This window comes from Macaca mulatta, chromosome 10 (assembly GCF_049350105.2).
Source record: "Macaca mulatta isolate MMU2019108-1 chromosome 10, T2T-MMU8v2.0, whole genome shotgun sequence".
Classification (NCBI taxonomy): domain Eukaryota; kingdom Metazoa; phylum Chordata; class Mammalia; order Primates; family Cercopithecidae; genus Macaca; species Macaca mulatta.
In genome coordinates this window covers 41,462,501-41,470,638 of record NC_133415.1, presented here as the reverse complement: position 1 = coordinate 41,470,638, position 8,138 = coordinate 41,462,501, and positions in this window count along the sequence as shown.

The following is an 8,138-nucleotide window of genomic DNA, read 5'->3' as shown; positions in this document are numbered from 1 at the left end:
AGTTCAAGAGCAGCCTGGCCCACATGGTGAAACTCCGTCTCTACTAACATAGAAACATCTTCGGAGCATGATGGTGGGTGCCTGTAATCCCAGCTGCTCAGGAGGCTGAGACGGGAGAATCGCTTGAACCTGGGAGACGGTGGTTGCAGTGAGCCGAATCGCACCACCGCACTCCAGGCTGGGTGGCTGAGTGAGACTCTGTCTTAAAACAACAACAACAACAGCAGCAAAAAAAAAATAGCAAACGCACAAAAAAAGAACAGGCCAAAATACTCCATTGTCACTGAACGTTCCGCCACCAGACCGGAAACCCCCTGACTCAGGTCAAGGAGGTGGTGTTTCCTTCTCTCTGTCTCTGTCTCTGTCTCTCTCTCTCTCTCTCTCTCTCTCTCTCTCTCTCTCTCTCTCCCTCCCCCCCCCCAACTTTTATGTCTTGTTCAAGCAGACATGTGCAAGATTGTTACACAAGTAAACTTCTGACTGGGGGGTTCAGTGTGCAGATGATTTCATCACCCGGATAACTCAGCGCAGTACCCGACAGTTTTCGTGGTTTGGTTTTTTGTTTTGTTTTGTTTTGTTTTGTTTTTCCCTGAAGATGTCTCTCCTTCCACACCTCCTCCCTCAAGTAGGCTCCCGCCTCCCTGGTCCCCCTCGTTCTGCCCACGAGTTCTCATTATTTAGTTCCCAGTTATAGATGAGAACACGCGGTCTTTAGCTGATCGTTGCTTTCATCTTCGGCGGTGGCGGTGAAAGAGGCATGACACGAAATCGACCCTTAGGACGCTCCCCTCCGTCCACACCCCACACCCCCTCCCCACACACACCCTCATTCCTGCCCCCCCTCCTCAAACCCAAGACAGGAAGAAAGGCAGATATTAAAGTCAGAGGTCAGCCTCCAAGACGGTGGAGGCAAGGGATCTGAAAGGGTGAGCAAGCGATAGGGGTCGGGGGATGTCGTGGCCGAGCTAGCAAAAATAGGGGACCGACTTTCCAGCCCCAGCACACCCCCAATCCTCAACCGCAGCTAGCCTCTGGGTGGGGTTGCGCCTGTAAAAGCTTCTGAATGGAGAGAAGCCCAAGGCTATGGAAGGCATCAGCTCCAAGTCCGGGAAGGGAACAGGGCTTTGTGCATTGGAATGGGGCTTTAGAAGGCGGTGCTGCGGTTTCCAAAGCGACACGCCTCGCCTCGCCTCGCCTCGCCTCGCCCCGCCCCGCCTCGCCCAGAGCGAAACTCCGTCTCAAAAAAATAATAATAATTTTAAGATAATAATAATACTAAAAAATAAATAAATAAATAAATAAATAAATAAGAAATAAATAGTTAGTACAGCGGTCGTGGTCGTGAATCATTCCCCGGAGTCCAGGCGCAGTGGCTCACGCCCGTCACGCGAGCACTTTGGGACGCCGGGGCAGAAGGGTTGCAACAACATGATGAGACCCTGTCTGTGCAAAAACAGTTGAAAAGGAAGGCCGGGCGCGGCGGCTGACGCCTGCCGTCCCAGCACTTTGGGAGGCCGGGGAGGGAGAATCACCTGAGGTCGGGAGTTGGAGACCAGCCTGACCAACATGGAGAAGCCCCGTCTCTAGTAAAAATACAAAATCAACCAGACGTGGTGGTGCATACCTGCAACCCGAGCTACTACTCGGGAGGCAGACTCAGGAGAATCTCTTGAACCCGGGAGGCAGAAGTTGCGGTGAGCCGAGATCCGCGCCATTGCACTCCAGTCTGGGCAACAAGAGCGAAACTCTGTCTCGGGAAAAAGAAAAATAAAACAATAAAAATTGAAAATCATCTGGGCACAGTGGCGCATGCCCCGTGGTCCCAGGCACTACACTCTGGAGGCTGAGGTGGAAGGATCGCTTGAGTCCAGGAGCGTCCACACTGCAGTGAGTTTGGTTTTGATGGCACCACTGCCAGGGTGACAGAGTGAGACGCCGTCTGTAAATCAGTCAAGCAATCAATCAGATCACTGCAAGGAGCTCTCTATGTCTTACTTTCAATAGGTGTCTCTTCAGGCCAAGCAGGCATGGTGCCTCACGCCAGTAATCCCAGCACTTTGGGAGGCCGAGGTGGGATGAAAGAAGGAAGGAAGGAAGGAAGGAAGGAAGGAAGGAAGGAAGGAAGGAAGGAAGGAAGGACAGACAGAACAAAAAGTTTTACAACCCTTTTTTTCATAGTGTCAGGAATTTACAGATAATACAAGTAGTTTAGGTCAGGGGCCGATGTTATTAGTATTACTTTTTTTTTTTTTTTTTTAACTCCTACGGCCTGGTGGTGGTGCCAAGGTTGTCTGGCTATTTATCTGACTTTTGTTTGTTTCTAACGTTTTGCTTTCTCTCTTTCCTCCTGTCTTGTGAACTAGGCAAGGTGGGGGGAGGAGGGCAGCAGGAGCAGTAGAGGTCTCCTTCCTCATCCCCCACTTTGAGAATTTTCACTAATTAGTGGGCGGGTTCCCTTTCATTTTTACTTTTTGGGTCTTTTAGCGAGACAGAGTGATAGCGTTTTATGTAATACACTTGTGTGGAAGTTTTCTGACGAGCCATGGTAGCTACAAAACCTTTTATCATTGGAAGGAGCAAGTGTAATACACAGGGGCGCAGCAAGCAAGTAAGTTTCTTTTTTTTTTTTTTTTTTGAGACCGAGTCTCGCTCTGTCACCCAGGCTGGAGTGCTGTGGCCGGATCTCAGCTCACTGCAAGCTCCGCCTCCCGGGTTCACGCCATTCTCCTGCCTCAGCCTCCTGAGTAGCTGGGACTACAGGCGCCCGCCACCTCACCCGGCTAGTTTTTTTGTATTTTTTAGTAGAGACAGGGTTTCACCGTGTTAGCCAGGATGGTCTCGATCTCCTGACCTCGTGATCCGCCCGTCTCGGCCTCCCAAAGTGCTGGGATGACAGGCTTGAGCCACCGCGCCCGGCCAGCAAGTTTCTATTACAAGTAATACACTTACAGTGAGGGTTTTACATTTTCTACAGCTGGAAACTCTTTTCTAAATGAAGACCTAGGATCAAACCTGTGTTAAACCTGAACAGGCACATGTACTAACTTTGTCATGTCTTAAGCAGGTTAGTTTTTAACTGGGCCTTAAAACCTTTTTTTAGCAAGTAAAACAGTATTTTTTAATCAGAGAAGTTTTTACGAGCCCGACGCTTGAACTTGCGGCGTCTGTTTGGGGAAAGAGTTGGTTAAAGTCATGTTATCTTGAGGCATTAACCCTTCTGCTTCTCCAGGCCATTGGTCTCTTACGTTAGCCCTTCTATCAACATAACATGAAGAAACATCTAGGCTGCCAGCAATGTTTTCAGCCTACTGAGGAAATAGGTTTTTTTCTGTTTTTTTATTTTTATTTTTTAAATTTTTGGCTAAAGGAGGAGGTTCTGGTAACTTCTGGTTTATATGTTTAAAGAATGACTGAAAGACCTTGCGATCGTTGCTGGGCTGGACGGGTCTGGGTTTCCTAAGCAGTACGTGTACAGTGGGGACACCTTACATAGGTGTTTCTTCTAGCATGGTTATGGGTGGGGGGTGGGGTGGGGTGGTAACAACAACAAAGCAATGTATAGCATATTCATATCCAGCAAGGACGAAAGAGGTCCTCACCTGGGAAAAAGGTTGAATACAGCGACAGAACAATAGGAAAACAGTTAGTATTCTAGGAAAACTATCTGTCTTAAGATTTTTAACTACATTGACTTGCTTGATGAGTCCTCAAGCTTCGGCCGTGCATAGACTAGTCAGCTGCCGGTGTGTGACTAGAGCAGGGCTTGTGGTCCTCAGCAGCAGCTTGGAGCTTGGTCTCGTCTCAGGATCAGCCGGGCTGGATGATCTGCGCCCTGTTAGCCGGTCCACTTGTCCTGAGCTGTCGGTGTTAGCTGACTGTGGTGGATCCAAGACGCAACACCTGCAACTTTAACAGCAGTGGGAGTGGACAAGGTTACAGTATAGGGCTCATCCTATATGGGTTGTAGAAAAATTAGGTTTTACTTTAAACAGAGTCCCTAGATTTAAATGGGTGTCAGGCTTATAGGCATTATTTTTCTTTATTTAATTATGAACACTTCGTATGGCTATTTTGAAAGGCTGCATTTGCCTTTTAAAGGTTAATTTCTTTAGTTTCCGGAGGTCACCTTTTATTTGACCTACGATTTGCGGGTGGCCAACTGAACACAATCTTACAGGGCAGATACCTAGTTTGTTTGGTAGGGGTGCACCTGACTCGGAGGAGGACCGTAGGCAAAAACCTGATTTTATCTTAAGTGAATTTCCTGGCATATATCTATATATCTATCTATATCTATATCTATATCTGTATCTGTGTGTGTGTGTGTGTGTGTGTGTGTGTGTGTGTGTGTGTGTGTGTATATATATACATCTATCTATCTATCTATCTATCTATCTATCTATCTATATCTATATGGCAACCCTTTTTTTTTCGTTTTGTTTTTTGGTCGCCAGTAGCTGCTCGCTCGAGTGTCCAGTTCATGCGTTCCACCTTTTGTTGAACTTTGTGGCCGATAGGCTGCGTGTAACCTCTGTTGTATTGTTAACAGTCTTGTTAAATCTTGCACTATTCCAGCTACAGCTACAAATGCTGGCCTATTGTCTGACTTTAAAATCAGAGGTAGTCTTAAACCTGGGGATAATGTCTTTTAACAGTACTTTAGTCACTTCTTGTACTTTTTCTGTCCTGGTGGGGAAAACTGTAACTTACCCTGAAAAGGTGCAAACAAGCACTAGCCTCCAGCAGGGGGCAGTCCTGTAAAGTCTATAAGCAAGTTTTCACAAGGTATGGCTCTTTTTCCTGTTTCAGTTTCTTAGAGGAGGAGTTCCCCCCTCCCCCCATCCCCACCCCCACTCCGCCCCTTTGTCACTGTATCTAGTGGCTGAGCCTTCAGTGAGAAATTGGAATCCAGATACGGCAGAGTCTTGCTGTTTGTAACTTCTAATGTGACCATGGGCTCCTGGGAGCCTAATGAGAAGGTGCCTAGTCTGCCCTAGTCTTTACATTCTTCAGCTCCCGTCAGCCTGATCAGATGAGTGTCTGGTTCCTCCAAGGTGCAGCAGCCCTTGGCCGATGGCCTCTTTGTCTTGCGGCCTTGGCCATTTCCTGTATTGCCTTCTGAACATTTACCCTTCTAGAGTCTTTTTTTTTTTTTTCCATCTCGCACATTAATCTCTCTCTAGCCTTGTCCGGCTCTGGAATCCTTGCCTAACTTGACTTCGGTCATGTCTACATCCACGTCCGCGGCCTCTCACAATGCTGCTTCCCCCCCCCGCGTTCTCACGCTCCTACGGCCAGCTGGTGGGGCCCGAGAAACGGCACGGGCCCTGCCCCCGCCCACGCACTGCTGTCTGTCTCTCCTGTTTTCTTTTGATTCTCTATCTTTACACTTGCTTTTAGTCTTTCTTTTTCTTTTGCTCTTTTCCCTCTTTTCTAGAGTTTAACAGGCTCTTTTCTTTATACACTTGGAGGGTGAAACAGGCATACCGAGAGTCAGCGTAAATGTTTACAGTCTTACCCTCACCGAGTTCTAAGGCCCGGATTAAAGCAATGAGCCCAGCTTAACGACAGCGTCCAGGGTTACCACCGCATATTCTGCACATCTCTCCCCTCGTGGGTTGGTGAAGCTGTTCCCGTCCACGCATAGCTCCTAGTGTACTGATGCCCAAGGCTGGTCCCGGAGGTCAGATCTGCTAGAGTACACTGGAGTCCAACACCTCTACACAGTCATGCTCGACAGGGCTCTAGCTGTCGGGAGCAAGGCGGTGGGTTCAGGGTGTTCCCAGTTTAGTAGCTCAATGGTTGAAAAGGGCTGATAGATGAAAGTCTGTTGCCCACCCCCCTCCCCCCGGGATGTGGGCCTGGTCATTATAATAGACAGGTCCTCGTATCTCCCTGAGAGGCATTTACAGAGCTCGAGTAAGACCAGATCTGAGATGGCCCACTTGACTATCTCGACTTCTTTCCTTGGCCTCTGGAGGCTCCGATCCTTCCCTTCGAGGTGAGACCTGGGGCGTGTCAGCTCCTGAATCTCATTTCTGAGGGGGTTGTTGGCCTCGGTGAAGCGGGGTAGGCTGGGAAACATGGAGAAAGAATCTGTGTTATCTCTCGTGGCTCCCGTAAAAACTGGCTTCTCTTGCCGTTTCCTGGGACTCCCTTTTTAAAAAAACTCTGTGTCTGCCGGCGAAGCCGCTCTTACTTTTACTTTTGGCTATTTTGCACAAAGTTGTTAAACAGGGCTAAATTAACGCTGGCTTTGTCTATAATCTATTTCGCCGTGAGTCCATATAAAGGAATTTGATCTAGGTACACAGGCTGTCCTCCGACCCCGTCACCACCTGAACTACACGGCCAATTGTTCTCTGCCTGTAGTTCCTTCCGTGGGCCATCCAACAGCAGAAGAGGGCAATTCTAATTCACCCAGAGTTCGTGACCTCTAGGGGGTTAACTGAACTCTATAATCTCCTGCAAAACCTTTTGTAAGGTTCTGTAACATGCATTTTAGTAGGGTAAGTTGTGACGACTTGATGACTTTCCTTTTATTTTTCTTTTTGAAACGTTTTTAAGAGGGCTCCTAGCAGAGTGGGCTTACTTTGTGTCTGACCTATGTTTCTCTCGAGACGAAACAACATTCACCCTACGAGAAGGAAAGGGTAAAAGGTCACTCAGTCACGTAATTCACACTAAATCAAAATGAAAGCTAAAACCAAAGTGTCGTTAAGGGCACACCTGTTCGTCAAGCAATTTAAGCCAAACCAAAATCAGGAGCAAGACCAAAGTGGCAATCAAGGCAGGCCTGTTTATCAAGCAATTCAAGTCAAGTCAAAATCGAAACCGAAACCAAAGTATCAACCAATGAATTCAAGTCAAGTCAGAAACCAAAACCAAAGTGCCGGTAGAGGCACGCCGTGGGTGATCAGGCCACGCTTCCACTCAAACGGAGTGGGGGAAGTTCCAAAGAGCAGTCTCAGCAAGTTTCAGATGTCCGGACTGAAAGTGCCAGTTCCTTCCCAGTGTCCAGCCACTGTGCGGATCCTCCACGGGGGCGTGCTGTGCACTGCTCTTTGGAGGCGAGGCATCGCACCGGGGCAGATGCCTACCCGGCAGCACTCTGAGGATCCGCATCGCTCAAGCTGGCCAGAGTCCCCCGCAGGGATGCTCTACAGGGCAGGCATAAGCCGCCTAAGGGGCTGCCTCGACCCTCCGTGCATCACCAGCTCGCTTCCCGGTGAGGGAACCCAGAAATGTAGCAGGACAAGCCGCAGACAAAACTCCTGAGACACCGGATTAAAGAAGGAAGAGGTTTTTCATTCGGCCGGGAGCGTCGGCAGACTCGCATCTTAGGAGCCGAGCTCCCCGAAAAAGACTTTTTTAAAGGCTTACAACCTCAAGGGTTGCACGTGAAAGGGTCGTGACAAATCGAGCAAGCGTGGGAAACGTGACTGGGGGCTACCTGCATCAGCTAACAGAACAAAAAGTTTTACAAGGAATTCACAGATAACAGAAGTAGTTCAGGTCGGGGGTCGATGTTATTATTATTACTTCCTCTTTTTCTTTTTTTTTTCCTTTTTTTTTTCTTTCTTTCTTTCTTTCTTTCTTTCTTTCTTTCTTTCTTTCTTTCTTTCTTTCTTTCTTTCTTTGTTTTTTTAAATCTCCTAGGGCCGTGTGGTGGCACCAAGGGTGTCTGGCCATTTATCTTGCTTTCGTTCCTTTCTAACTTTCTGCTTTCTGTCTTTCCTCTTGTCTTGTGAACTAGGCGAGGTGCGGGGAGGAGGGCAGCAGGAGTAGTAGTGGTCTCCTTCCTTATTATTATTATTTTGAGACAGAGTCTCGCTCTGTCACCCAGGCTGGATCGCCACGGCACGATCTCGGCTCACTGCAACCTCGGCCTCCCCAGTTCAGGCAAGTCGCCTCCTTCGGTGTCCCGAGTAGTCGGGATTCCAAGCCCGTGCCATCAGGAGGCCTGGCTAATTGTTACACTTTTCATAGAGACCGGGTTTCACCATGTTGGCCAGCCTGGTCTCCAACTCCTGGCCTCAAGTGATCCGCCCGCTGCGGCCTCCCGATGTGCTTGAATTACAGGCATGAGCCACCGTGCCCGGCCCACCCAGATAATCTTGTTAATAAATGGTAGAGAA